Source organism: Grus americana, chromosome Z (genome assembly GCF_028858705.1).
Source record: "Grus americana isolate bGruAme1 chromosome Z, bGruAme1.mat, whole genome shotgun sequence".
NCBI lineage: Eukaryota > Metazoa > Chordata > Aves > Gruiformes > Gruidae > Grus > Grus americana.
Genome location: NC_072891.1, coordinates 7,792,675 through 7,819,211, shown reverse-complemented (window position 1 = coordinate 7,819,211; position 26,537 = coordinate 7,792,675).

Here is a 26,537-nt window from a genome sequence, read left to right as displayed (position 1 = left end):
AGCTCTTCCTGGGACCACACTGCAAAACAGATTGCCAAAATATTTGCATTAAAAATAAATAAACAGCTATTATTGCTCTGCAGATACAAACTGTGCATGAGACACATATCTGTCCATAACAATCCCACTTGGGGTTTTTTTTCTAAGCATTTCAGAGCAGAGCATTTTAGTGATATAGTTTTCAAGGTCCCTTAGGCATATAACCTTTGCTACAATTCAGGAGACAATGCATTATGGCACAGGAAGGGGAACAATTTTCTAGGGCAGCAAATATATTTAGCTGGTGTGTGTGTGTTTTAAAAGAAATTATACATGGCATTGCACTTTTCTCTGCTTATCCTTACAGACACCACTTTTTGTCTCTTTATTCTTCCTATCACCTATATCACTGTTTGCTACCCAATACCTTAGGAATTTCTTGTTTACTTTGCTCTTTCCCTTATCCACTCCATGAAATATAGTTTTTGTAAAAGCAAAGAAGGCTTTAAGAAATTCTAACTTGTGAACTGGACATTACATAGTAGCATGTACACTAATTGAATAGGAACTCATTAGTGTTAACTTAAATGACTCAAGATAAATTTCCGCATATTGCAAAGTTATGTCACTAAACAATTATTTAATATGAGAGATATTGAATGGACTTGGGTAATTTAGACAAAATTTTTTTACTTATTCTGCCCCACTTGCCATAAACCAAACACAAATAAGATAGTTGAAATATTTAAAGTTATCCTACAAACCAAGTTTTTTTATTGTACAAACATCTACAAGCCATATTTAGATGGTTAATCCCTTAATAGTTATATATTCAGACAGATGGCCAAGTTAGCTTGACTTACTTTATGAACTGAGTCACAGTAAATCATGATTTGCACCTCCACATCCTGCAGCAAACACAAGGTTTATGCATTAACATGGACCTGAGGGAAGATGTTTTAAACTAATGTTCTTTATCTCATTAGCAATGTATTCACTTCACTAATGGTCAGTTAGTGCAGCAATATGCTGTAACAAATTAAACCTCAGTAACAAAGCTGAGATAGGATATGCATATTTGTTTTAACTATAGTTCAGAGCAAGGGCTGTAACTGGTGATTTTGAACTCTCTAGAAGTCAACAAATATCAAGTGAAAATGTTTTAAAATTAATCTTTAATAAACTCATTTTATTTTGGTGTGCTTCCATTACTCCATTTTGTGGGGACTTGGCAAATCAAGAAGTTTAGAGGTTTGGTTGACTTTTTTTCTCTGTTTTTATATTTTAATCAAAAGCCAAATATGATAAGATGAAATGGCCTTTATTCTGAGTTTTTGGACTTAAAGTCCTTTATATTTCGTCTTATGTCCATGGACAAGCCCAGAGGGTACCGACTTATCCACAGAACAATGTTTGCATAATGGTAGAAGGGATGCTATTTTTATTACATATCTGGCATGTGGTGAACTGTACCAAAATCTCAAGTGTAAACTTCTTAACAGACCACTAGTCCACAATCCACAAACAATGGATTAATATGAACTAAATAATGAATAATTTTCTAAACAGTGCCTGGATTTTCATCTGTAGCACTGAAGAACAAGTCACCAGGAGAAAATACTTTGGATTTTGGTTTGTCCATAGACTCCTTAAGTGATGTTGAACAAGACTGAATCTTGATATAAAGCCCATTGAATTAAATGGAAGTTTCAGCTTGAATTAGGTAGCTAGATATTTTTATCTTGGCTGAACAGAGAAATGTATACCAAAAAAAAAGGGGTGGGGGTGGGGGAGGTAGAAGTGAGAAAATTGAGCAGAGACTGAGCTGAGTTCACCAGCATACCAAACTCTAAGCACTAACTCTTCAAAGTCTTTCTCTACCCAACCTGTTTTGGATATTCTGCTTAGAGTATAATTTTTAGACACTCACTAAGAAAGCAACCCAAAAGCTATATAACATAACGAATAGGACTCAGGAAGAATGGAGCCTCAGGATGAAATTATTCTGTGTAGTTTAACAGAAGAGAGATCTGCATCTCAGGGCCCTACATGCCAGGAAAATATCTAATAAGATCATGTAATACTGTCAGCAATGCATAATGAAAGGCATATGCTAATAGTTGTGTTACAAAATTGTGTTTCAGAACAAGCATAAATTGCGAGAAGTGGGGAGATAACTGGGAATCTTCACAAGTTTGCATGCAGAGCTGCTCACACATACTATAATTCTGCTCATACTTGATGATGTAGTCTTGGTCATCAATCAATTTCATTAATTCCTAAGGTATTTAAGCACCTTTGAGAAAGTGATTTTGAGGGTTTATATTTGATATGTAGACATCATTTTCAGCAACTAAATATAGATATATTTTGTAGATAAAGTCACTAATATCTCTGTCATATTCCTTGCTCAGTGAGTTTGGTCTCAGTTTGTGGATGCTCTCCCGCAAGGAATATTTTGGGGGGTTCTGTACTTGTATGGACTCTAGAACAGGGCAGTCATGGTCCAAAGAATACCTTCTAGGCACTGTTACATGAACAGATAAAGAATAATGACAATAATAAAAATGTCTACTAACATGTTAAATTAAGGAGATCCACCTGCAGGTAGCTGATAATCATATTAAAGAAACTTGTGAACATCTGTAATTCTTTGTCCCCATTTATCATTTGGTGAAAGAACGAGGTCCTAAATCCCGCCTTACCTTATTGCATATGTTGTAATAGCAATCTAAAATAGGACTTAGTAAGCTGAGCAGGAGGTCTCTGGTAGTTGGGAATGTGTAATACTGGTATGTGCAGATCATACAGTTATGGTTGCTTTTTTCCACTACTTCTTACAGGTAGTTTGCAGAATTTCTGTGAAATTCTTGGGGGGGGAGGGGAAGGGGGTGCAAGCAGAGGGGGGCAGGAATCCTCAGACAATTGTTCAAATATTTGTATTTCTTATTTCATGTTAATAAGAAATGTTACAAACAATAATAAATGTATACATACATGCATATGTAATGAAAAACACTCTATAAGGTAAAGACAGTGGGCTGTTTTATTTATTTATTTTATTTCTGATCATTTAAAAACTATTAATGTTGACTGTGACATTTGAAGATCATAAATTACTTTCTAGTAATCAACACTCCTGCTTTTCGTATTCATGGTTTAAAAATAAGAAATAAAAATACATACTCCTTTTTCCCTTTTTAATGGTTAATTAGGTCACTAATCAAAAGAAATCCTTAAGAGAAAAATGAAATGTTGACATTTTGCAATTATTTGCTACTGTGAATAATACATAAACACACTACTTATGGTTAAAGTGGCTTTCAAACCCTTTTTCTGCCATTAGGGCATGAACTGACTGCAGAATCAGTGTATTTTACTTGATATATTGCCACATTATCTACTTCAGTGCTTCCATTTAGTTTGGGTCACTTACATTTCATTATACTGTACCTTGGCTGAGTGCAATAAAAAAAAAAGTTTATTGCAACTGCAAGCTCCTAATTAAACATCAGCTGTAAACTGAGCTACCCATTACAGATTATATATATAAAAAGATTATATTCTTGGGAATCACTCTATCATGCAGCATGATTAATATATATGTGTCATTGTAAATAGGAGTTGATGTGCTATATACATAATGGATATGATTAGCTTTTTATTGAGACCCAAGACATCAAAGATAAAGGGATACATAGATTTCTCATTCAGCAATCTTGTTAAATATGATATAAGTATGTATATCTATACACAGATAATGCATGCAGAAATATGTTTGGTGTATTATAGTGTTCTTAGCTAGTATCACTGTGGTTGCAGACAGATTTGAACTTATGAACACACGTCCCAGGTAAAATTAACCTCATATTGATGAGAAAAAAAAAGTTATCTAAGTCAGTTAAAAATCTTTATTTCCTACAGAGGAGGAAACTGTGTTTCAGATCTTTCTCTTTCAGAAAACACTGTAAGCAGATTTCATACCTTGAAGCAGAAGCTTCAGATGTCCTCATGAAGGACACATTTGAAGTTCAACTGGTACTTCACATAGAAAAGGCTCTTTTTAAATGGACCACTGAAAAATCAATTTGGCCTTAATTTATGCAATAAACATATTAGTTTTCTTGTTTTCCAATTGAAGAAAATCTAGGTGGTGTGGAGAGAGAGTTCAAAAAGTTTTGACCAATGGAGTTGCATGCCCTAAGACTGCAATTTTGTATATTAAGGAACTAAATGACAAAAAAAAAAAAAAAAAAAAAAAAAATCCATCTTTCTTCCATCCTTCTTCCTACTTATGTACACCTCTCAATTATGCCAGTATAAACTGTTTGTGGGATCATGCAGAGAACTAATTTCAGCAATTGATATGATTTCAGAAAATACTTTTTTTTTTTTTTTGTGCTTTGTTGTTTGCAAGGTTTTTTATATAGATTTCTCAGAGCTGTGAATATTTTATCATGTAATGGAACATAAATCAATTACAGAACTATATACTGAGGAAAGAGTTATGAAAGAATCCAGACTGAGGTCCATGGATCATCTAATTTAATTTTAGTTCTAGTCGGTGAAGCTGACTGTTGCTGTCCATGGACCCATATATGTACAACGCAAAGAGAAAATTCTCCTAGAGGATTTTTGAAATCTCAGGTGGAAAAGTACAAGCCTAACTTAAAAAAGTAAATTAAGTGTTTAAAATTAGGATAGATTAATCTGGACCAGCATGTGAGAAACTACAAAAATTCTGTTTCCCACATACAAATACAGAAGTTTGTAATTTGAAGATGTGACAATACGATTTGGATTGCACAAATGTGATAGCCCTAAATTGTGTCACCTGTACAAGGGCTCAGACTAACAGGAAAAAAAATGTTAAATATTTGACTTCTAAAATCAAGTTTTCAGATATGTTCATTGTCAGAAAAAAATAGATCTAGGGAATAATCACTAGTAAATATTCTTGTCCTGGAAGTTTGACATTAGGTTTCTGCTGTTGCCTCATTGTTCACAAAACTCAGATATCTGAACCTATTCTGGGGTCTCTTCAGAGTCCTGTGCTGTCCCATTTAGCTGGACAATTTTCCTTCCTTTCCTTCCTTCCCTCTGCTCTTAATCTTGGATAAGAAAGAAAAAAGACTTCGAAAACATCCTTTTCCCTTTGTGTTTGGAAACATAGCCAGCCTTGCAAAAAGTCATGCAAACAGGCCTACAGTGAAGAAAGAGTAGATCAGTTATTGTTTATATGTTGACGACCTTTCTTGCATTGGCTCAGTTAAAGCACCATTCGATATAACCCACACAGAGACTTTTGGTATAATTTCCACACCCCATAGTTTCAATTGGTGTAAATCAGATGAAGCTATTAGTTTCTCCAGCTGAGCATCTGGATCTGTTCTTTTTCAGGAGTTGAATTTTTAAAAGACAAATGAGGGTTAAAAAGAGAGGTTGCTTCCATTAAAATCTGTCTCAAACTAAAAGCAAGCTGTCATATTTAAAAACAAACAAACAAACAAACAAACAAACCCCAAACATGGGTTTGTAGTCTCTCTCACAAAAATACTGTAACAAAGACAACAGCTTGACAATGGCAGCTGCTGCACAGAGCAAAAATTAGAGGACAATGTCATCTTTAATGATTTTTTTTTTTTTAAATGAGAAATTAAACCAAAATAAACGAGATGTCCCAGGTATTTTTTTTTTTTAAAGACTCTGTCTCTCTGTCTTATTATTTATAAGTGACAATGCAGACAGACGACAGGAACATATGCTGGGAAGAGTCTGAAATTACACAAAGCAATAATGGAAAAGGGATATATTTTTTTTAACATTTAATATAAAGATGTGCTTTTTGTGTTTTTGTATGAAACTTTTAAAAAAATAGACACATACATATCCATCTATATATATAGACATATACACTCACAAAGAACACATTAATATATTTATATCCTCACATAGCTTCATACTTATACATTAATATCCATAAAAATAAGCATATGTAAATATTATATATATAAACTAATACATGTAGGTGTAAACTTTGCAGATGGGCACTGTGAATTATTTTTAGAAAGAGAGAAAGCTGTAAAATAAAATGTCATCTACCAAGAAAAAAGTGGGATTTTATTTCGAGACATTATTTTCACTTCTCTTTTTTTGTTGTTTTTTATTCAGCAACTTATAAAAACAATTTAGATCATTTAGTTGCCTTCATAATGTCCTAAAGACTTATGTTTTTATCTGTTCTACTGGAAGTACTGTAAGGTCTTTTTTATAACAACTCAGTGCTATTCAGTGCTATTTCTGCACTTTAGGGCAGAAAAACTACTTCAAGGAAAACAAGTTTTTTCTTAAATCTGATCTTTTTTTCTCAACACTTCCAGTAACTTAAAGATTGCCTGAAAGTTATTTATTTGAGACAGGTAAAGTTTTTAGAACATTCATTAATATCCTGCTCTCAATTCATGCAGAATAATCCTGTTTGGATTTAAGTATTTAACGATAGTATTAAAGAGCTAATACTTAATTTGTAAAAAAATGTTTTAAAAAAATCAAAGCCTTTCTATTACATACTATTCATAACTTTATTACTTTATTTATTTTCCAAAACCCAAAATATGCTGGATTTGATGGAGTATGGTTCTCCTATTTTCAAATCACCAACATTAATTTTGTGTATCATATATGAATATGGTGGGTTTTTCCTCAAAATGTTAGTTGAATAAAATACTAATAAACTCTTATTTATTATTCTTCATTAAGCATTTGTTCTTCAAACAAAAAGGAATGAAAACTGTTTTGAAATATTCTGTAAGTTATTCTCAGAGAAGTTCATTGCCTAAAAGCCCAGCAAGACTTACTTCTAATAGCAGGCTGGGTTTGTGCTTTCAAAAGATGAATTAATGAAGGATCAGTGGTGCTTCTTGTCGGTCCTCCCCGCACACTCTTGGTCATAAAGTGGAAAGTGCTATGTACTTACATCGCAGTTGCATCTAGTCATAGTGTCACGTACAACTCCGGTCATAAATACCAGAAGTCTTGATCTCTCCTGGATATGCTTGAAACAGGTTGGGTTTCATTTGTGGGTTTCTTTTCTCTTTTTTTTTTTTGGTGGGTTTTTTCTCCCTTTTTTTTTTTTCCTTTACTTAAATAGGACTACCCTGGTAATCAAAAATTGCAGGATAACAACCAGTAAAGGAATATTCTGCTCATTGCTATAGGAATGCATTATCAGCATGTGATAGAACATCTGCAGTACAGTGTAAGAGAAGTCAAAATAGTTCCCTCCTATTCTCAAACTCATTCTTTAAATCACTGGAAGCTGTTCATTTTTACACAAAATGTGTTTCATGTTTGCACTTTTACCTTTCCAGTTGTGGAGAACACGTCAGAACAGATCGTTTCGCTGGGACGGTATCTCCTATTGTGTCTAAGCAGAGTGTGTGAACATTACTGCAATATATGTAATTATTATTAGCAAAACCTGCAGTCTCGGCATGGAGGATGAGAGGAGCAAACCATATGCCTGCTTGTGGGTTGTTTTCCTTACGCTGTTTTCTCATCAGTGCTGTCAGAGTCCTAGGGAAGTCTGCTTAGGAGGTTTGCTATAAGGTAGGTAGGCTTTCTTGCCAACATCCCAGTTATGAACTGGGCCAGTAAGGAGCCACTGACCAGGAGTCCGTGGTTCAAGGACACCTGTGCAATGAATTTTCTTGTCTCAGGGGATTATAGTAAACCCACAGGGAAATGCTGCCTGTGCAGACGGCCAGGTGCTGAGCACAGCACTGCAGACAGAGAGAGGGGCTGGTGCCCACAGGGGACACGGAGCATTTTGGGATGCTTCTATAGGAGCACTTCATTAAGGGATATGAGACAGGCTGAGAGATGCCAGTGAAGAAAAGACCTTTTCTGCCCATGTTATAACTTCTGTGGTCACACAGCTGTCAATCCAGCACCACCCAACCAGCACTAAATTTACTGTCTCCCCCTGCTCCTTTTCTTTCTCTTTTCTTTTTTTTTTTTTTTTTTTAAGAGACAGCTAAGAGATTGAACAGTTTGAAAAAGACACGATTGCACCTAGACAAAATTCCCCCAGATAAAGGCCAAAATAAAAGCAAAGACATAGAGACAGGAAAATGTTTTCACACAGAATGACCTTTACTGGGAGAAGGGGGGAGAAGGGAGCTGGGATTGTTCACACACTTCAATCTCAGCCTTGCTAGGCAGGTTTTAACTCTTTATTTTCCCTGCAACTTTACCCTGTTTTTTCCCAGTAACACTAGGGAGTCTTTTCCTGTCTGGGCTTCTCCTCATTGCCCTTTTCCTTGACTTTGTCTTGTCACTCCGACCATAGTCTTGTTCTGCCAGATATGTTTCATTTTCTGCATGACTTCCCCTGGATGGGCATTTCAAGCTGTGATTTCTAAGCTTGATCTCACACTGTAGATCCTGTTATCTCAGTAAAAAGCTTTAAAGTTCAAAGTGAGTTGGATGAACAATACTTTAAAAGCAGTGTAAAGTCTAAGCATCCTCTGGGTGGGAGTAGTTCAGCAAAAAAATCAGATGTTTGCCTGCTTTTATATGGAGAAAGAACAATTAAAAATCAAGAGGCTAGTTTGGGGAAAAAATGTTACAAAATGTTATTGAGAGGTCTGAAGAAGTGCATGTAGTTATGGTTCTGTATCCACACAGAGCTGCTATGGGGCTTTTGCCACTCATAGCCCCAAGGCTTCTCTTACTAGCCAAGTTTGATTCAAAGCCGTTGAACTCCATAGCAGTCCGCTAGACATTAGGCCAAACTCCTTAAGCACAAAAAACAGGGATTAACTAGTACGTTATTAGTAGCTACATGAAGTAATTGGATAACATCACTGGCACGAGCCCTACTATAAGAAACAAGATGGTGTTTCCTTATTTCCCATTGATGTCTGTTCTGCTGTCCTCCACCTGGACCCTCTGGTGAGCTGCGCACTGTGCCTTGTTGCATGTCTTCCCAGAAGTGTGCATGTGCGGGATCTGTGCTTGTTTGTTGTGATGGATTGCGTTGGCGTTCAAGATTTTCTGGCAATATAAACAGTACCAAACCCCCTACATCAGAAGCACAGGCTTTCCGCTGGTGTTTAAAAGGGCATTGTTAGCAACTTGATCAGTGGCTTTGATATTTGTGGGAAGAAACCTGAGCTTGGCTTTGCTAGAATACAACTCCTTTAAACATATACTGGTGGCCTGATAGCCAGAGGGAAAACCTCTGAATTTTCATAAAACTTTTGATAGAGTAGGGACAAATTCATTCTACCTAACATGAACCATCTAAAAGTTATGAGAATATTCTCATAAATAAGGGGAGATGTGACCGAATTTTTGGAAGATTTTTTAGGCAGCCCTTCTTCAAATAATTAACTGGCAGTACCACATATCCTACTAAACTACACATAAAATAACCTGGTGGTAAAAGTTTTATACAAAGAATTGCACTCTTAGATAGAAGATATTTTATACAGGAAAAATTGCAGAGGTGACAAGGAAAATTAAGATCTAGTTGTGTAATACGCAACCTAAGTTGCAAACATTTTGTGGTATACCTATGACTTATGAATGTCAATAATCATTGCTCGATAGAACAGATGGTAACTGGACATTCTAAACCTACATATTTTAAAAGTAGAGGGTTTGAGTATTTATTTAAGCATTTATTTTTGTAGTTATTTAATTATTTATTTATTGAATTTTTAAATATAGAGGCATAAAGCAGAAGTAACTCTGTTGAAACCTTCAGAACATAATGGTGCACGGCCAGGATAATGATTGCTAGTGGTTACAGACTCTGTGCAGCCCACGGTAGACCCTTCAGCCCAGGCTACAGGGACTCCCCCTATCCATGATGTGGTGGTGAGGCAATCTATCAAGCAACTTTACAGTCCCCCTTTTTTTCAGACTGTCTTTCTTTTAATTTTTCTTTTTCTTTTTCTTCCCCCCCCCCCCCCCCCAATAGGAATATACGGAAATGTTGAGCTTTCTGCTCTTATTCTAGGAAAGAAGGAGGGTAAGAACAAAGGGAGACAAGTTTGTTTATTAAAGTAACAATTCAAAATTGCATTATAGCTGTCTTCACTGGAGATATATGCAATGCATGGCATTGCATTACCTTGCATCACATTGCATTGTAAACTTATTCCTGTGATTATTCTACCTGGGAATGGGCTGGATTGAGTAAAGGCTCCTGTTTAGACCCTTGTATCACAGTTCCTTTTGCTATGGGAAAAAAGGTTGATGGCAGAGAATATGGCACATTATTATATCTTCCTCAAACATATCTTGGATATTCCTAGGACCATCCTATATTCTTCCTAGGGCATTCTGTGTTGCTATTGTCAGAGAGGTATGCTAAACTAAGTGGTTATTTAATCTGATCATTACAGCTATTCTTACATTATTATGGCAAAATACCAGAGTAATAGACAACCAGTGTGCCTGGACTTGTTTGTGGAAGCTATTTGACGACTATTTACCAAGAGTAAATATAATTCTCATAGAGATACTGAATCACAAAAGGCACAGAGGCAGCAGAGTTGTATCTAGAAACAACAGCAACCTGAATTTGTAGCAAATATTGTTGGCAAAAGTGAACATGATTCAGACCAGTGACTCCAGTCACTGCTTTCCTTTTGGAGAATTCTGTTTGTTCAGCTCAGCCCCAAAAGTGACAAAGCTAAGAAAGTTTTTTACAGATTTCTCGTCTTTCAATATGTTAAACAACATCCTTACCTGCAGAAAAATTGCAAAGGCCCTGAAAGTACATACATATTTTTGTTTATCTGTTCAAATTGCCTTCATTTCTGTTGTTAAGTTACAAGAGGGAAAGCAATTAAACCTTCATTGTCCAAGCTTTCAAGTCAGTATAGCAGTATTGTCATGCATCCATTTCATTTGGGAATAGACTAATTCTCAGTCACACTGCTAAACAGATAAATGCAGCTCTTTAAGTTAATCTTGTTTTATTATTGAGTGACATTCAGATGTTTGCCTCAGTTCAGAACTGTGGACTCTTCCTTAGTTAAAGATCTTGTATATTATGAAAATAACCATGATTTGCAAAAGAGAAACACAGTTGGAAAAATCAAAGAAACAAAGAGGAAAAGAGGAACAAAACAGCAATCTTTAATTTTCCAGTTCTTGTGATTCAGAGGAAGAAAATCAGGATGTACTGCGTGCTGTTTAATTTGTAGTTAATGACATTCGTTATAATGACACATTAGACATTCAGACATTTGTCTTCTGTCAGGTTTTTTTGAATGTCGATATGTTCATGTTTTGAAAAGAAGTGGAGTTGTATTGTATTTATTATATTATATTATATTATTTATATAATTTATATTATTTGTACTATATTCATTATAGTATAGGCAAAAGGGAAGTCTATTTCTTTAAAAGCAAATTCCAAAACTCAGTGAGAGAAGGATCTGACCCTACCCTGTATGAATCCAGATTGGATAAAAATGGCTACCTCACTTACAGAGACACCACACAGGCAACTGTTTTCCTTGTTTTACATTATGTATGAACAATGTACCTAAGTCAGCACCAAAGGAAAGGAAAAAAAGTGGGATATAGGAAATCAAACTTTGATATTAACTTTGTCTCCTACAGGCAATTCTGCAGGGGAAAAGGGGATGAGAACCTTCTTTAGAAGATCATTTCAGCAATCCATTTTAGAAAATATAATTTGCAGCATTTCATGAACAGAGCTTCTTGTCTGGTTTGGACACTGATCTGACGGGAAAAGATATTTTAAACTCATTTCTAAAGTCAAAAGGGGAGAAATTCTGGTACTCAGTCCTCCAATAATTATAATGGGGTTCTTCTTCTAAAAATTGTTCTGCTAGGACAATTAACAGTGATTTTTCAGAAGACCCACAACAGAAAAACCTAGAAGTAGCAGAAATTTAGCTCATATTTGAATAATGAAGCAAAAATGGTAACCCCAGTGACTTTGTAAATAGAGTAGAGAACCGTACAGCGCTTGCACATTGCAAGAAAAAGAGAAACAAAGTGCATTGGAAGACCATGGTGTGGTGATACCTGAGATGAATCTACCAAAACAGAGGGTTTTGGTAACTCAGACACCATTTATTTTACTAGATATAGCTTTGGTTTGTTTTGCCTGGCAAGGGACTTGAAAACAGAGAGACTGAAAAGAAGATTTGGAAATGGTTTACAAAGATTTCTTAACAAGTAATATTCTGTATGGGTGCTTCACTCTGGAGCTGCACCTTCCTGTTTTCTCTACATTACTTGATTCACAAAGTGTAACAAGTGAAAATTAATGTGTTTTATATGCTAAATACTATAAAAATTGGTAAGTGGAAATTCAGTTACATTAAACATGCAAAACACACCAAATTCTCAAGCTTGTATATGGAGTCATCCCGTGTAAGAGGCTTACAGAGCTGTTGTTCTGCTACAGTTTCCATTTTAATCATAGAATTATAGAATGGTTTGGGTTAGAAGGGACCTCAAAGATCACCAACCACTTTGCCATGGGCAGGGACACCCTCCACTAGACCACGTTGCCCAAAGCCCCATCCAACCTGGCCTTGAACACTTCCAAGGAGGGGGCTGCCACAACTTCTCTGGGCAACCTGTGCCAGTGCCTGACCACCCTCACAGTAAAGAATTTCTTTCTAACAGCTAATCTAAATCGACCCTCTTTCAGCTTAAACCCATTACCCCTTGTCCTGTCACTACACCCCCTGATAAACAGTCCCTCTCCAGCTTTCCTGTAGGCCCTTCAGGTACTGGAAGGCCGCAATTAAGTGCCTCTGGAGCCTTCTTTTCTTGAGGCTGAACAATCCCAACTCTCTCAACTTGTCCTCACAGGAGAGGGGCTCCAGCCCTCTGATCAGCTTCATGGCCTCCTCTGGACTCGCTCCAACAGCTCCATGTCCTTCTTGTAGTGGGGACCCCGGAGATGGATGCAGTACTGCAGGTGGGGTCTCACAAGAGCAAAGCAGAGGGGCAGGATCACCTCCCTCGACCTGCTGGTCACGCTGCTTTTGATGCAGCCCAGGACACGGTTGGCCTTCTGGGTTGTGGGCACGCATTGCTGGCTCATGTTGAGCTTCTCATCAATCAACACCCCCAAGTCCTTCTCCTCAGGGCTGCTCTCAATCCGTTCTCTGCCCAGCCTATAGTTATGCTTGGGATTGCGCTGACCCATGTGCAGGACCTTGCACTTGGCCTTGTTGAACTTCATGCTGTTTGCATGGGCCCATCGCTCAAACCTGTCAAGGTCCCTCTGGATGGCATCCCTTCCCTCCAACATGTCAACCACACCACACAGCTTGGTGTCATCAGCAAACCTGCTGAGGGTGCACTCGATCCCACTCTCCGTGGACTGACCAGTCTATAGTTCCTCACGTCTTTTTTATTCCCCTTTTTAAAAATGGGGGTTATGTTTCCAGTCAGTGGGAACTTGCCTGGACTGCCAGGACTTCTCAAATATGATGGAGAGTGGCTTAGCCACTTCATCTGCCAGTTCCCTCAGGACCCATGGATTCATCTCATCAGGTCCCATAGACTTGTGCACCTTCAGGTTCCTTAGGTGGTCTCGAACCAGCTCTTCTCCTACAGTGGGCAGTTCTTCATTCTCTCAGTCCCTGTCTTTGCTGTGACATCAGTCAGCAGGTAAAATGCATCCAGGATGAAGCTCTGGCAGGGTCTGCCTATCATAGGAACCTCTGATTTCACTACAGCTAAAAACTTTTTTTTTTTTTAATCAATCCTAACTCTCAGCAGCCTGCCCTGGCATCTTCTACACAAAGAGGTGAAGAAGTACATGCTGGCACACTGACAACCTGAGAGGTGTGTACAATAAACAGTCTTTCTCCAATTCTCATTGCAGACCTCTTCTGGATACAGCTGCCCCTTAAGGACTCTGGCAACATGTTCCTGAAATAAGCATCATCTCACCAACACCAGATACTGCCACAGAATCTAGCACCAATACAACTCATGAGAGATAACAGACTTCCTCTGTTTATTTATTTTTCTACATTTTTTGTTTGTTTCTTTATTTGTTTGTTCGGGGTTTTTTTTTTAGGAACTCAAGGAGCTTTTTTAGGAACTCAAGTTTGAGGAACAGCAACTCCCGTCTGGCACTCAGAAATCTAAATTAACGTGGCAAACTGCCATGATTTTCAATATTGATTTACAACTACGTACCAGTTCATAAACCTGCAGTGGTGACTTCTGCTGTCACATTGTATGTGTGTAGTCAAGAAACAGTGTTTTAAATCATAAAACAATGACTCAGGAAATGGAAATGTTAGAAATCATCAGTGTGTTGAACTAAACCACATAAGCATTGAGCTTTTTCCTGATGTGTGCCATTCCATAATATTGTCAGTATTAAAACAAAACCTGCACACAATGCAATTTTAAAAAAGAAAATTTAACAAAACAAATTAAAAAAAAAAACAAGTTTAATCCCAAATTTTTTGAAGTCAAGAGAATAAGTTCCATTACCTTTGGATTAGGCCTTTTACAAAGATTATAATTTTATCAACTGGTATGAAATAAAAAAAATCCCAAAGATCAGGAGTGATAAAGAGAGAATTTTACCTGGGCTGTATGCATTTATAAAGCTACTCTTCTGATCTAGGAGCATTTTACATTTCTGTTCTCCTTGGATAAGGTCATAAGAGAGAAGGGAAAAATGGCTTCATTGTTAACAAAACCAATTTCAAACTCTCCTCTTTGATCCAGTGATGAGGTCTGTCATGATTACTGAGAGATACATTAATTAATGTGCTGAAACTCAATAGAGTAAGTAAAGTAACTATTGATTAGCTTTTGTGAACACGAACACACTGGAGGGAAGTCTAGACATAACGCTTATTAAAAACAAATACTGCAGTATTACACAGTAATAGTTATAATAATTTGGCTTCCAACAGCATTTAGAGCCATTACTATACAATATTGTAGTGGGTTTTTTGAGCACAAGTGTACCTGACATGCTGAGAAACACATCTTCAGCTGTTTCTGTGGAACTAATCTGTTATATCAGCCGATCAAGTGCCAGCTTTATCTATTATTTATTCTCTAGCCATATGTTTTAAAAGTTTTTTTTTACTGGGACTTTTGTTGGGTTTTTCTTTTGTTTGTTTTGTTTTACAACTCACAGTCTGACAATGTAAGTTTTAAGACTACTTTCTTAAAGGATAGATTTGTTCAAGGGAAGTGTGTGTGTGTGCGTATCCAGTTGAACTGAACATGGTTATTTCTCAACAGTTGCTGATTTCATTTGTCACTTTATTGCTTGAGTCAGGGGAGTGGATTAAGGCACAGGATGTCACTGCCACTTTAAGAGAGCATCCTTTTTAGAAAGCCAGTTTATTGTTTGGTGTTTATTTGAATAAAAAGCTCTTCTTCAAAATGTGAGCTGCTTCCTGAGAGGAGGCAGAAGCTGAATAGTATTCTTCATGGGAAGGGGAATGATTTAGTGCACCAAGTTACCCAAGGAATTTGCTACAATCCACTCATGCCTCTGCAGAAATGAAAGGATGTGGCCTTATCATAGTCAAACCCATAAAGCACACTGACAACCAGGAGAACAAGTTCTAAGCAGTGCTACCTGTCATATTGACCAAGTGGAAGCTTTTTCTTACTAAAAAGTCTACTGTTCATCACTCCAAAATATACATGGAATTGACTAATGAATAGCAAGGAAATAATTATTTAAGGATAAAGTTGGCTGTTCCATTTTCCAGTTCTGTATTTATTCAGATTGCTGGTGGACTAAGGTAATAATCTGCTGTTATCCCTGCCTTTTGTTAACTGCAAAGAAGATATGTTGGGATTAAAGTCATTGGTCTTTCTCACAGGTGTTTTCCTGACAATAAATCCACACACACACAAGTTTATATTGTGTCTTTTATTGCAATCACACATTTTCCACTTATTGCTGAAATTAAAAGCATCTTGTTAAAAATGCCTATTTTGTTCTGACACTGTGTTTCAAAATTGTATTTCTTTGCACAGCTTCATGTATTGTTTGATTAGTTTTTCCATTATTTATTTTCACATGGACAAGGTGATATTGAGGATTTATCTGACTATCCAGTTATTTGAGGTACCTAAATTGAAGGTACGTAAAACTCTACAGTCCCATATATTAGCGTTGGAGAAACAGTGGAACAGCCTCACAGTAAGCAGTATGTTTGATGTAAATTCTTAAACTGTTATGAAACCCATAAAAAGATATAAGATTCAAATTCTGGAAACTTGTTGCATTTACTTAAAAAAAAAAAAAGTCTCATTAATTAACTCTAAACTTCAGAAATATTTTAATCAACTACAGGCCCCATGGTTAAAACTTCCCATTAACCTCCTTAACAATTCCAAAAGGGAAGCTGAACATCTAGCAGACAAAAGAGAAAATGAATGTAAAAGACCTGGGGATGGTCCTGAGACAGGTTTTGCATGTGTTGCACTTGTGCTAGAAAAGCTTTCTTGTTAGAAGGGAAAGTCATCATAGAGAAATATTTGCAATTTTGATATCGTAGAGCAGGGTCAGGCAATAGAACTTTCTGTCTGGGTTCGGTCACCTTAAAATAAGTACAAATGTGCAGAGTGCAAAGATGAAAGACTCAAAATGAATAAAAGACAGCAAGAGTCTTTGCAAGCATCTTTCTGCTGAGGGATTGAGGTGATGTTTCTGGAATAAAGTCCTTGAATTTGAAATCAGTTCTTGTTTTAAACACGTTCTGCAAGAAGTTCATGCAAACTTGAACCATTTGAATTTTGGACAATGGATTTGTGGTTTGGTTGTATTGCAGTATCTTTAATTCAGCAGGAACAAAGAGATCTTAATTATAAATAATAAGTGGGGAAAAAAAGCCCCAATTTTTCTTTCAGGCTGACTTCAAAATCCTTGATATGGCTGATTTAATTTCTATATCCTGTGGTTCTCCATACATTGGAATGCTTATCTTTTTTTTCCATTAAAAGAGTCTATTCCATAGATTATAACGCCATTTTCATCTTCATTGTATGCAAAGAAACTGTTTCCCATTTTGCAGTAAATACATCTGTTCCTCTGGCCCATAAAAGCACCATGTACTGACTTTCAGTAGTTCAAGAAGTCTATTAAATTAGATTTGAGAAATACTGTTATTTATTGCATTACTCTTCTTCTGTGTACTCTTAAAAAAAAAAAAAAAAAAAAAAGACGACTGTTAATATAGGGATTGAATTCTTTTGTCTGCTTCCCAAAAGCAGAGTCACGAATTGCAATGGTTTGCCTCTACACTGCCTCCCACTGATGAGTTAAGAGAACAATAGCAATATTTGGCTATATCAGAAATTCAGTTGTTCTTTGTGCTGAGGCAAATAAAACTGGTTTTGATATAATGCTGATTTTCTGAAGGTTAATTTTCCTTGATTGTTTGTGGGTACCTATCTATGTATGAGATTGTTATACGAAAATCAAGATCAAGCTCTTCCATACATGCTAACGATGTTCACTTTCCTCATCCCATACAGGATTAGAAAGGACAACCTGAAGGTAAAAGATGGCTACATAAAAAAAGGCTACATTTAAATAATTATATTACATTATTACATGGTAACAATACTGTATCTTTATATGTAATTTTGTCAAAGAGTGAAACCTGTAAAAAGAATAAACAAGCAGTGAGCCACGAAGGAAAAATGCACTTAAAAAAAATACTGCATGTCTAATGCTTCAGAACTCAAGTAGTAACACGGAAGTATCTAATTTGTAGGGCAAAATGTATTTTGGGGGCTTTTTTTGGGGGGTGGGGTGGTGGTGTTTGTAGTCTCTTGATCTTTGGGAATCTCAGTGATATGATACCTGAAATCTCCTAAATCTTAGCCCTGGCTCTGCATCATTCTTGAGAGGTCTAAAGTTGTGGGAAATAGAACCCCTAAATATGCACATATCCAAGCTCCTCTTCACTAAAGAGAAATGATTCTCATATCTCAAAGTGACAGCCATCTCTAGAAATCACAGTGACCTATTCATTAAAGACCTGAGTCCCATGTGCGTGGTAGAATTCATTAAGCGATGTTATTCTCTGAGCAAATGCTATAGAACTCCATGGTCTGACATTCATAAATATTTGTGTCGGGCAATTACCTGGTAAAACTTCAGTGTATTGGAAAAGAAATATTAAAATAAAGTCAATGTTATTTTATTTTTTTTTAATTTTTTTTTTTTTTAAGAAGATTTGACTTCTGTCACTCAGGTTTAGAGCCTTGCTTCTTTTGCATGAAGAATGGGATAAGCTCTCCACATCAAAAATATCATCTTGGCCAAGGTCATTTAATTCCACCGAATCAGAGCAGGGACCCTAGTATGTGGAGACGTTTATAGCCCGCTGTCATTCTGGCAAGTGACAGAAATAGAGGGTGGAGCAGGTGCCGAGCAGAATTGTCATATTTCCATAACAAGGCCGGAGAGCTTTGTGATTTATGGATGCCCAGTACACAACCGTGACGCCCCACAAGTGAATATACAAGTTGCAAATCTGTAAACAGCTACAGTGGGAATTTGCTAATCTCTGCCCGCTGTAGCTTATTCTGTACAGGTCCTCGAGCTTTGTATAAGAAAGTTTTGACATTGTGCTCTGTAAAAACACATACAGAGCAGCTTGCCAGGGCTTGTCAGCAAGGACAATAACACATTTTACTAAGTCTGTAAAACCTATCATTGTTCATAATGTCACACTGTTGAGAACTGGAAAAGCAGAACTAATAAGGCCTTTCTAGAACAATTTCTAGTGTTCCTTGAAAAGCAAATGCATGGTTTCAGTTATTATGTTGAATCAAGGTAATCCAAAGCTCTGAATAAAACTAAGACAACCAGATATTTCTCCACATTAAACACACAATAAACTTCACAATATCTAGCTTAGTTGGGATCAGATCTTTTTTCTTTCTTTTTTAGTACTCACCAACTATTACCTTTTGATTGTATTTTAAAAGAAGCTATGGTCAGTGCCTTTCATTACGAATGGAAGAAGGAAAGGAAGGAAAATTAGTCTGAAATTTTTTTAAAGAAATCTGCTGTCTCTTTAAAGAAAACGAGATCACCTTTTTTGCTCACGAATGGCTATTCAGGCGGCAAAAGCCATTGACAAATGTGACTCTTAAGTGAGAAGCTTCATAAAAATATGACTGTGACAGCACAGGCCTAGGTGTGCATTTTAACACGACAGATTATAAAATGTTACAACGTACTATATCCTGGAGGTTATAGGAGGTTCATCAACCCATTTAGAGGTTTAATTCCTGGGAAATTGGGCCCAGAATCACTGCAACCCTTGAATCTTCAAAATTACCATTGTAGTAAAAGTTCTTAAAAATATTTCCAGAACATCTGTCAAAAGAGTCCACTACTTCACAGGTTTTCATCACTGAAATCCATCCATTAGCAGCTCAGCAAGATTTCCAGTCTCTGGGTAGACCCAGTGCTATCACCTGTAGACCCGGTGTTACTTAGCAAGACCAGAAAAGTCTCATGTGGGTAGATCCCAGTAATTTTACAATCCATTCGCACTGTGAGATTGGAAACTTCTTGATCAGATCTCTTCTTTGAGAGGGAGCAGGAAAAAAAAAAAAAAAAAAAGAGAAAACTGATAGAACGATGGCACTGTTTGGCTCTTGTTCTTTCACAGTGGAGCCCAATTCAGCTAATTTATGTGATTAGCTTAGATCCTGCATCATGGAAACCCTTAGTGTCTCATTAATCCAGGGTACCTAAAGCTCCATACATATCAATTGGTGAGAAGAAAATGCCGCTGAAAACCATCGCAGGCTTTTGGTCCACCTATTGTAATTCCTCCCTGACCACATGACTATGTAAGATATGGTTTTCCTTCACAGCATGATTCATTTAGCGCATGTTAAGTATTAACCTTTCTCATCAGAGCCGTTCCTTTGAAGCTCTGCCACAATCTCCAGTTACCATGCTCTGCCATTTTATGGGTGGCATTAGTTCAATTGCTTTCATGCTGAGCAGTACCTGGCTCTCCAGATTCTTCAGTAAGAGTGCCATGCTGCAGAAGATGGGGCAAAACACCTTTAGGGCAGGGTTGATTTTTTGCCCTTATTGAGGAATTCATTAGCTGCTGGTGTCTGTACACTTTATGTTGCATTGCAGTGAAGTTTCAGGTAGAATACCACCCATTGTTAGGATGTGCATTTCCGAGAACGTTTAGGCATCTGGATCTGAGCACCTAAGAAACTCAAAGGTTGATTAGTGAAGCACCTATGGATTAACAAACCTGCAGGTTAGGCAGTTAAGAAAATAGGCAGTCTGGATAGCTGTTTGGGGTTTAGCTTGCATTGCAATTAAAGAGGGTGATGAGAAAAAGAGATAGCGTCCTTAGGGAATGATATAGTCTTTACATATGGCACAAATCTTTACATATGGCTTTGTATGGGATAGCCATAGTTAACAGGTTCACAGTGACTGGGTTTACACACCCCACTGCCAATTACATAGTTTGGGTGTTATCCTTACGGGTATGTTTGCATTCAAAACTTTGTATGAAGGAAATTTTCAATGAAAATGTATTGTCATCTTATTCTGAAAATTGGTCCTGCATGTGGGAAGCCACATCTGTGGAGGGATTCCATATATTTCCCTTTGGGAAAAAAAACCCGAAACCATCCAAACAAACAAAAAAACAAGCCAAACAAAACAACAGAAAAAAAAAACCCACAAACAAACAACCCCCCCAAAAAACCCCACCAAAAAAAAAAACAACCCCAAAAAACAAACCCCACACTGCTTCCTATATACATTTTATCTAAATTTCCTCTGATAATTCGTATTTCTTCTACTCTATGAGTAAATTTCAGAGCTTACCAAATTGGTAGAGTTTTTGATTTCTATCTAAAGCATATAAGTTCACATGGAGTAAAACATGCTTTATTACACTGATGAACAAGTTATTCATTTGACCCTCAAACAGAAAACTATCTTGATAATATACCTTTGAAATATGCAGCAGTTTGGTCGAAAAATACTCTGATGATACTTTCATGGCTGCCATTTATCTTTTTTTTTTCCTCTTCTCTATTTTAAAACGTATTGTCAGATTTATTTGCTGTAGTATTAAGTTTCAAAGCCTAACCATTTCTAACCCAGCACTTCTAATGTGATTCAGTCCTTTGACTCAAAAGTCTCATTCTCAGATATTAAATCAACATGTGCCTTTATGACTCAACATTTATCTGTGGGATGATGATTGAATTCATAATTTAGAAAGGCATCTGTATAAATAGATCTTTACTAATAACTGCAAAAGATAATCTTGCCATGCTCCTTTTTATAAAAAGGGGAAAAAATTAAATCAAGAAAAAAATATCTTTAAAAATCTGTTCTTCAAACAGCTATTCTTGACACAAACACCCACACACACACTCCATCCCCCCACACATGCACACACAAATATATTTACATCTGCATGAAACTTCCATACATATAAATTTGTATACCTTACATGTAAAGGTAATTTACACTAGTTTTAAGGCTCCTTTGTATTCCAGCAGTGATGTAAAGAAATAAGCCCCAGAGGGTCTTACTATAAATGAAAGCTTACAGTTTGAGTGTTATTAATTAAATTGCTCTTCAACTAGGTTATACTTGGAGCTACTCATGTTATGCATACGTGAATAGACACCGTGGTAAAATCCATGTCAGTAACTACATCCTGAATTAATTTCTTATACTTTATAAACAGAGGAAGGCATTGCTATGTATTTCTGGCTTTGCCTTTTTCCCATTTCCTTTACTGCAATTCCTTCACAGGAACCCAAAGCTGACATTTTGTCATTATGATTTCTTGAACCTGTGAGTCACACTGCAGTATGCACATATGGCAGAATTGCCAGGAAAGACAAGGAACTGGGCATCTCTTCCAGTTTTGTGGTCCTGCGTATCTATAACAAGTGTCTCCATGGTGGGTATTATGGCTTCCATGCTCCATTTTGTCACTGCCACTCTTTGTGATGTTTCTTACTTCTGCTCTGTACATTCTTTTCTTGACCTAAAAAGTGGTTACTGCTTTTCCTATTTCCATGAGATATAGAGACTGTGAAAGTGAATGTGTCTTTGCAAATGCAGAGCCAGTATCAATGGGGAGGAATTGAAGAGAATGACTCAAGTGAATTAAGATTCAGGAGACATGAAACTCAGATCTCATGGGAATTAAAATTGTTTTTTAGCTTACATTAAGTTCAAAAGAAGGAAGATGAAACTCAACTAAAAATTATCCTAAAAATATGTGCCATATGCTGCATGATTTTGAACAGTTTTTCTCTATTTGAAAGATACCTGCCGCATAATTTCTCTACAGATTCACTAGCTGCACCTAAAGGCTTTGGGGATTACCCAGCTGCATGGTCAAAGGATTACATCTGAGAAAAGGCCTTGCCAGATTTACTTCAGACTGCTTCTGAAGCCGCTATGAATGTAGGTCTAAGACTTAAAAATTCAGCTGCTCCAATGCTGGAAACTCCTTCTGGGAAAAGATGAATGCCAGCAACATGCGTACAGGCTTTAAGAAGTGCGTTTACCATTTTCCCCCTCAGATTTCCACTTTAGGAAGATATTTGACTTACGGATATCTGCCTTGCTTCAATGGTACCATCAATTTATCAGGAGACATTGCTGCATCTTCAGGTTTCATTTGATTCTGGGTTGAGGTGCCACAGACTTTCATCAGAAGGCACCAAAAGACATTCTAGATGTTTCTGCCTTTGTCCCCACCTCACATCCCATGCTGGGGCTTACTGCCTGTATGAATAATATCTCCAGCATAAATGTAAAGAGCTTTTCACAGTCCAGCATCAGGCCTAAAAACGAGAGGAAGCAAACAAAGCTAGAACAATGATAAGCACTTGAGTATAAAATTTAACCAAGGAAGCAAGCCCTAAGTGGAAACCAAGGAGGGGAAAAATAGAGTGGAGAAGAAATGTGATTCATTTTAAAACTTAATTTAATAAATTGTGCTAAAGATGCTGAAAAATGCATTTAGCTCTCAACCTCCAGGACTGTACATTGTGAACTAGCATCTAGCCATAATGGGGTTTCTGCTCCATCAGCTGCAATAATTATTTTCCTTGATTTGCCTTGGTCATTTTATATAATGATTTCTCTGTGTGTGTATATGTGTGTATGTGTGTGTGTACGTGCTTTTGTGTGCATTTCCTTTGGTTCCATTTTCTTATTTGTTTGTCTTTTTGGTGAAAAAAGAAAAGGAAACAAAACAAAACAAAACACACAAAGAAGGGAAATTAAAGATCATTTAAGACATATTTTGATCACTGTCTTTGTTAATATTTCTTAGAAGGAAGTGCAGCCTTCTGGCTAGTGCTTATTGCAGACCCTTTGTCTACCCTGTTTACAGCGAATAAGGATGCCACCGAGCTCAAGATCTTAGTGCTGCTTGTCCCCTAATAAAATGGCTAGTAGATAAGGCTTCACCTTTTACCGCAGGTAGCTTACTTGCTATTGTTACACTCATTTTGCAAGGTTGGAACAAGGCATCAGGGTCCTTAGCAGCGCTCAGCAGACTGCAGGCTTAGATTTGTATACTTGGGACTTTAAAGGCATGTTGCATCAAGCACTTAAAATCATCAGCTATTTTTTTCACTTGATTTGCTCAAGAACCAGGTGACACTGTTGGTTGGGAAGTGGATCTCAGTTTTCCCTCTTCCCTGTTCAGAATCTCAATAAGACCTTTCTCTCCATTTAAATGCTGGTGGTGTTCCACAAATCTCAGATTTCTTACATTCTTCAAGACACACTAACACACATGGTCTTGAGAATGTGTGAGCGTGTATGTATAGAAAAAACCCTAACCACCACAAAACCACAACCTAACAACAACACTGATTTGGATCATGCTGTGATGTGTGTTTATATCTTTTTGATCTATATTTCCTTTTATTAACCATCCCTTTGCCCTGTATCTGAGAGTGTTAGCTACTGTTTCTCAATTACACCCACTGGTAAAACCTGCCCTGCAGGGTTTCTCACAGCGGTTGCCCTTCTAGCGTCAGCTCAGCAGATGAAAAGCAGATGGAAAATTCCAGGGGTTTGGGTCTGAATGTTTCAATGATAAGTTAGAATAACACGGACTGGTGAGAGCTGTGTTTTGAGTCTGCTATGCAAAATGAGACAGCTGCATCCTAGCGGAGCTGTTTGCACGGGAGACTTAGCACTGGAAAGCCGGAACAACAAATTATGGATTCAAGGAATTCACATTCAAAGAAAGAGTAAAAATGAAAAAGGAAAAGGTAAGTACTGGGAAGGTGAGTAGCAGGGACAGTTCACCCCACCTAGGGCCCTCCTAGGTCAGATTTGCTTCTGTGGAGAGACAAACTACGCCAATCCAGACACATCCTTTAGCTGAGGCACTTTTCAGCTTCTGCAGCCTCCTTCTCCAGTCAATACAAGAAGACACAGCCCATTTAAGAATCATTCTGAATCTGAACTTTCTATCCTGCCACCACCCTCTTCACTGACTGCAATGGTAGTCCAGGTCAATGGAGTTCCTGAATTAGATACCTCTGTTAGATGCCTTGAAAAGGTGACCTGGCTGCAATTTCAGCCAATAGTCAAAGCAAATCAAGAGACCCTGGACAGTGGATGGGAGTCTGAAACCCATCTCAGAACAGGCATAAAGGTTCGGTTAAGGCTTCTTTTCCATGTTAGAGTCAACTTCAGACCACACATTACCTCCAAAATGAAGACCAAAGACAATTTTTATCCCAACCAAAGACTGGTGTTTTTGAAGCCCTCAAATTACCTCCCACACATGTTCCTCATTCCTATTCATTTTATTTATGTATTTAAATCGTTGCTTACTGGGATACTCTCATCAGATGCACATCTCGCTTTCGGGAGAGTTCCCAGGGGAGAGGCAGTCATACAGTATTACTACAGCCCTCTTCAGTACAACACAAACGGTATCCTGCAGTATAACTCAATCTAAGCTAGCAGGCAGCTGCACAGAACAGTCACCCTATCAATTAATTTTCATAATAATACTTAGCACTTACAAAGTATGTTTCAACTTCAAAGCACTTTTCAAACAGAGAGGGCCAAATTGGGGCTGCCCCGGTGAGGCTGTATTTGACAAGGGAAGGATAGTGAGAAATATTGTATTGCAAACACAGTTCTGCATCTTTCTTGCCTTTCATTTTCTCCATCCAGACTCACAGAAATTTCACTCCTTTTTTTTTGCATTCATTGGACAATATGCAGCCATTTCAGCAACCCACCACTGTGCCTTTTTCAAAGGAGATATAATCAAAGCCTGAGACGTGAGTTACTTAGTGTCTCTGGACAACATGTAGGTTAGAGTTAACCTCTCCCCATTTTTTTTTTCTTTTTTCCCTGACTCAAGATCAGAAAAATGCCACCATGCAGACAGGAGCCTTTTCTTAGTACCCTGGTGCTGGAGTGAGGTGGTATTGCAAAATTCTCTATTTCTTTTCCTTTTATTCCTAGTTTCTGATTCTGTTTTCCATGTCAGGATGCCTATACACTGTATCACTTATTTGTGGATTTAAGTGGAGCAGCTTAAGAAGTTTGCTTCCTTTCCATTCTTTGCTTTCTTCTGCCCCAATTCATGACAAATTAACTTAAAATGGTCTAGCTGGAAACGATATTGATGTCAGAAACCACTTCTATTTCCTTTGATATATCATTCCCACAACTGGTTTCTCTACCTACAGGGCAAAAACGTGTTGTAGGGAGGAGGGAGTATGCCTAATGAGATACCTGCCATGCTATATTCATTAATGGTCCAATTTTCCTGTTATTATGTAACATGATGCATAATGTATCCACATATTAAGCACAAACTTGTCATCTGTTAAGAAGATGATACTATAGGGGATTATTTCATATCAGATGAAAAATCTCAGCCACATATATAAAGTCAAATTAAATTTCTCTCTCACAGGATGTTCTAGGGCTATCTCAGCCCTTGACATTGCTGTTCACCAAGTGCTAACTGCAGCCTCACTCATCTTTATTTCAAGTACTGACGCAAGTTAGCTTTTAAGACAAGACCCTATAAAAGAGCCACAAACACACTGTGTAAAATTAGTTTGGGCTTAAAACTAGGACACCCCACCACCACTACCACCACCACCAATACCACCACCACCAAAAAAACAAAACACAAAACCAAAACCAACCAAACAAACAAACAAACAAAAAGTGAAAAAAGAGCGGGGAAAAAAAAAGCAAAAAAAAAAAAAAGCTGTTTTGTGAAAACTGGTTTGCTACTACGCTTCTAGTCTCTTTCTCCTTTTTTTCCTTGCTTTTTTTGAGATTTAATTTTTTTATTGTTTTATGGATATAAAGCACATAAAGAAAAATATACTGCAGATCAGCTGCAATCATTTTGTCATTGCTGAAGGATATTATTATCTAAAAAGCATTTGTGGAAGAGAATATATGATCCATATATTCATAAAATTTGTTCAAATTGGTTTAATGTTCTCAACAATAT